This window comes from Elephas maximus, chromosome 7 (genome assembly GCF_024166365.1).
Source record: "Elephas maximus indicus isolate mEleMax1 chromosome 7, mEleMax1 primary haplotype, whole genome shotgun sequence".
Taxonomy (NCBI): Eukaryota; Metazoa; Chordata; class Mammalia; order Proboscidea; family Elephantidae; genus Elephas; species Elephas maximus.
In genome coordinates this window covers 119,377,126-119,382,940 of record NC_064825.1, presented here as the reverse complement: position 1 = coordinate 119,382,940, position 5,815 = coordinate 119,377,126, and positions in this window count along the sequence as shown.

Below are 5,815 nucleotides of genomic sequence, written 5' to 3'. Positions count from 1 at the left end.
GACCCAATATCCAGGCATCACTCCCTGTGTATCCTGGACCACCAATCATTGGATTCCTGCTTTGCTCCTGGGACAATCCAAAAGGAGCCAGTTCTCACAGGCCTACACTTAAAAGCCATATATGAGCTCAGTCAGAAGTCTAGCCAGGAAGGAGCCATCCAAAGGTCAGCCAGCCCTGTCTGAGGGTACCTGCCCCTGGAACTGGTTCCAGGCAGCCAACACGACAGGGAGGGACCGTCACTCCCAGGGGTCTCCAGGAGCTGGAATCAAAGGGAAATGGTCTTTGTTTTTCCACAGGTCAGTGCGCTCACAGAAGATCCCCATCTCCACAGGCTTTCCTCCTTTAGATCACTTTCTTCCCCATACCCTCAAGCCCACATTTAAAAATCAGAACGATTCAAAAAGTATTAGGTACCGTGTGTATTCTCAACAACAACAAAAATAAGGTAATTTTTTTTTTATTATCGTATTTTAGATGAAGGTTACAGAACAAATTAGATTTTCATTAAACAATTAGTACACATATTGTTTTATGACATTGGTTACCACCCCATGACATGTCTACACTCTCCCTTCTCGGCCTTGGGTTCTCTATTAACCAGTTTTCCTGTCCCCTCCTGCCTTCTAGTTCTTGCTCTTGAGCCTGTGTTTTGTTTTACGGGCCTGTCTAATCTTTGGCTGAAGGCTGAGCCTGAGGTATGACTTCATTACTGAGCTAAAAGTGTGTCCAGGAACCATACTCTTGGGGTTTCTCCAGTCTCTGTCAGGCCAGTAAGTCTGGTCTTTTTTCTTTTCTTTTCTTTTCTTTTCTTTTCTTTTCTTTTCTTTTCTTTTCTTTTCTTTTCTTTTCTTTTCTTTTCTTTTCTTTTCTTTTCTTTTCTTTTCTTTTCTTTTGTGTTAGAAATTTGTTCCACATTTTTCTCCAGCTCTGTCTGGGACCCTCTATTGTGGACCCTGTCAGATAAGGTAAATTATTTTAAAAAGGGTTAAGGACTTGTGTCCCAGGTGCTGTCAACTCCAACTGATGATGACCCCACCGTGTCAGGGTAGAACTGTGCTCCATAGGGTTTCAGTGGCTGACTTTTTGGAAGTACATCGCCAGGCTTTTCTCCCAAACCATCTCTGGGTTGACTTGAACCTCCAACCCCTCAGCAGCCAAGAGTGCATTGATCATTTGTACCACTCAGGGAAGGCCCTGTGTCAAACCTGCTGACAAGTGCTTTAAATATACTGCCTCATTTAACTCTCACCAAAACCCTAAGGGTAGGTGCTATTCCCACCTTGCCGGAGAGAAACCTGAGTGAGGTAAGATAACTTCTTCAGGGTCACAATACTAGTAAGGGGGGAAGCTGGGATTCAAATCCAGACCTGCCCATACTTGGCAACTGCTAGGCAATAAAATGCTTCTCAGAAACTAGCCAACAATCCAGGTGGCATCAGTGGATGGAAGCAACCCTTCTAAAAAAGGCAATGAAAAGTTTACCTATTTGGCAATGCATTTGCAATGGTTGGAGAGTCCATGAAGAAAGATGTAGAACCCTCTACTCCCCCCGCTGTTTGAGGCTGTCAGATGTTCACCATAAGTCCTTGGAGCTGGGTTCTCAGGGGCCAACCACTCAAGGTCTGCCTGTCCTCCTGCATGCTGGGCCTCTGGACCAATAAGCTGCCACCTAAGCCCCCTTGTTGTCATTGTTCATTGCTCTTGAGTTGATTTCACCTCATGGCAACCATATGAGTGTAAAGTAGAACTGCACTCCATAGGATTTTCAAGGCTGTAAACTTTTGGAAGCAGATTCCCAGGCCTTTCTTCTGAGGTGCCTCTGGGTGGGTCTGAACCACTAACCTTTTGGTCAGTAGTCAAGCACCTAACCATTTGGCAACCCATGTACTCCCAGACTGGCCCTCAGCATGGTTATTAAGTTCAATAATTAGATCAAGTGCTAATTTCTGTTCTTTGGGCACAAATATAAACTGGAAAATCCCGTAAGGAAGACAGTGAGTTTCCTCCTATGCTAGGGAGGCCCAGAGCAGTCTGAAGAGAAGAGGAGGAGACCTTCCCAGTGCCATGGTTCTTTCCTGTTCCTTGTTGCCAGGCTGAAAGGAGAACTGCCCCCATAGGTTTACCTAGGCTAAAATCTTTATGGGAGCAGATCGCTAGGTCTTTTCTCCTGCAGAGCCTCTGGGGTAGGTTCAAACAGTTGACCTTTGGATTAACAGTGAAGCACAGAAACATTGTACCACCAGTGCTTCTCACTCCCTCTCCATCCCCCCCCCATAAAGATTACACCCTAGGAAACCCCGTGGAAGAGTTCTACTCTGTTGTATAGGGTCGCTATGAGTCAGAATCAACTTGATGGCACACAACAACAACAGCTTTAAAGAGTCCCTGGGTGGTAGAGTTAAGCAATCAACTACTAGCTGAAAGGTTGGCTGTTGGAACACACCCAGAGGTGCCTAGGAAGACAGGCCAGGCAATCTGCTTCCAAAAGACCACAGCCCTGAAAACCTTATGGAGCAGTTCTACTGTGTACACATGGGATCATCGTGAGTTGGAATCAACTGGATGACAACCAACAACAGCTCTAGATTCCAAACTGCTTCAACCCAAAGTTGCTTTAAGATTGATGCTGTGTAGTTGTTAATTGCAAAAGCATGGGAATAACCTACATGTTGTTCCTCATTAGGGAAATGCTTACATGGGCCATTCATAAAATAGAACATTATGTAGCCTTGAAAAAAGTGGACAGCACTTAATCTACTCACATGGAGGGATCTCCAAGACACGTTGTTTGCAAAAAAAAAAAAAAAAGCAAGGTGGAGAACAATGTGTATAGTTGGCTACCATTGGTATCTTTTAAAAGCGTTGTTGTTAGGCACTACTGAGGGGATTCCAGCAAAGAGTAGGGCTGCCCCATAGGGTTTCCTTGGCTGTAATCTTTATAGGAGCAGATCCCCAGGTCTTTCTCCCTAGGAGACACTAGGTTGGGTTCTAACCAGCAACCTTTCAGTTAACAGCCAAGCGCTTAACTGTTTGCCCCACCAGCGCTCCTTTTTTAAAAGGGATCCGTTGACCGGTTGCCATCAAGTCAATTCCAACTCACAGCAACCCCACAGGACAGAGTAGAACTGCCCCCATAGAGTTTCCAAGGAGAGCCTGGTGGATTCGAACAGTCATACCTCTTTCTGGTCAGCAGCCGTACCTCCTAACCACTATGCCACTAGGGTTTCCTTAAAAAGGGGTAGGGCACTATATATACAAACGTCACTTGTATAAGTAAAGACTAACCATGCAAAGATACACAAAAAACTGGTAGCTTTTGAGGAAGAGAGCTGAGTGGCTCGGGAATCAGCACAGGAGAGAGACATAATTTTCACTGTATTCCCTTCTCAATTTTGTACCATAGAAATATATTTTTCATTAAAAAAACAAGCAACTAAGTAACTAACATTGAAAGATAATTCCCTTGTTCTTTCTGATCCTTCAAGCACTTCAGAATTAAATGAAACTGATTCATTGACAAACTGTTTTGAGTGCCTTCTCACTGAGTCCCCAGTAGGGTTAGTTATTCGAACAGGAGGGGCAGGGGTGTAACACTGCTCTTGTGTCATTACTGGGCAAACCCCAAAGGGAGGTGTGTGTTTAGAGTCTGGAGGCTCTGGAGGTCCTGAATTCCCTTGAGGAATTCAAAAGCCCTACCACTGAGGGGGGGAGAGAGTTATTGGTGGTGCAGTGATAGAATTCTCACTTGTGTTATTTATTTTCTTTACTGAGGCTACTCTCCCTCCCCAGTGAAGAGGAGATTAAGCCAATAACTCTCCACATGGATATCAAGATTCAGATCTCAATTCATGCATTTGTGACTATTGGCAGGTTGACCTGTCACCGTGGAGTCGATTCCAGGTCATGGTGACCCTATGTGCGTCAGAGTAGAACTGTGCTCCATAGGGTTATGACAAGGAAGCAAGGGGGCAGGGAAACTAGAGTAATGAAAATGAAACAACCAGAACAGAAATAATGAGAAAGTTGACACACTGTGAAAAACGTAACCAATGTCATTGAACAAATTGTGTGAAAGGTAAATTGTGTAGAACTTGTTAAATAGGAATCTAATTTGTGTGTAAACTTTCACTGAAAACACAATAAAATATTTTAATTAAAAAAAATCAGCCATTGAAAATCCTATGGAGTATAGTTCTACACTGACATACATGGGGTTGCCATGAATCAGAGTGGACACATTGGCAACTGGGGGTTTCTATGTGCCAGTCACTGGAGATAGACCAATGAACAACATAGACAAAAATGCCTGCCTTCGTGGTCCTTGCATTGTAATGTAAGGACGGAGATCATAAACAAAACTAATTTAAAAAAAAGCGTATATAGCATGTTACAAGGTAATAAGTCCTATGAGAAAGAAATCAAGCAGAGAAGGGAGATAAGGCATGCTGGGGGTCCAGGGGATGGTTTAGTCTTAAATAGGATGCTTAGACATTTGAGCCAAAACTTGAAAGAGATGAAGGAAGGACCCATGTGGCTAACTGGAACAAGAGTGTTCCAAGGAAAGGGGATGGTTGGTGCAAAGGTGCTAAGTCATGACTGGCATGTCCTAGGAAGAACAAGGAGGCAAGTGTAGTTACAGAGCAAGCAACGGTGAGAAGGATACAAAAACAAGACTGAGGTAAAAGAGAGTAACAGGGTAGTGGTGAACTGAGTAGAGGCTCTGGGGAGCCATTGTAAGGATTTTGACTTTTTCCTGTGTGTTACCAGAATGACGCCAGCTGCTCTGCTGATAAGAAGGAAGCAGAACAACAGCTAAGAGCAATTGCAATCGTCCAAGCAAGATATGATGATGTCTTGGATCAGGTGGGAAGTCAGTATATATTTTAAAGGTAGAGGCAATACGATTTGCTGATACAGTGGATGAGGAGTGACAGGCAAAAAAGGGTCAACATTGGCTGGAAGGTTTTTAGAGGAAACAACTGAAAGATTGAGTTGCCATTACCTGAGATAATTGGTAATTAATTGATATTAATTTATTGACACCAGGCACTGAGATAGATACTAGGGCACAAATTCTTGACATGTTAAGTAACTCACCTTCTCTCCGAGTTAAGAAAATCCAATAAAAAAGATGAATGGAAATTTTTTTCATGTTAAAAGGTAGTATCATTCATTCGGAAACCCTTGTGGAGTGGTGGGTAAGTGCTACGGCTGCTAACCAAAGGGTCGGCAGTTCGAATCTGCCAGGTGCTCCTTGGAAACTCTATGGGGCAGTTCTACTCTGTCCTATAGGGTCACTATGAGTCGGAATCAACTCGACGGCACTGGGTTTGTTTTTTTTTGTTGTTGTTGTTATCATTCATTCAACTAAAGGATTATCTTTGAAATTCAAGGCTGCCCAAAGAGAAGGATAGAGGAGGAGAACAGATCTCTAGGCTGGGCTCAATGAAACCAAAGGCCATTGTAAGAAAATATAGAATATGGAAAGGCAGAGACATTTGCGATAACATGGTACATTCATAGAATTGCTAGAGGGTAAACTGAGAACGAGATAGCATGGATGTGTGTCATATAGGACATCTGGTAGAATAAATAATTTAGACATTATTCTAACAGGAATAGAAAACTCTTAAAGTGTTGTAAACATGAGCTTGTTATGATGAGACTGATGTGGGATTTGGGGACCAGTGTGTCACTTAGAGAAAGATGTGGTTCCTCAGTTGTAAAATATGTTAAAGACCACCGCTTTGACCTCAATATTAACAATCTTACTTCTCCTCTTGTTCATTGTCCTATGGAAAACACACCAGTGGA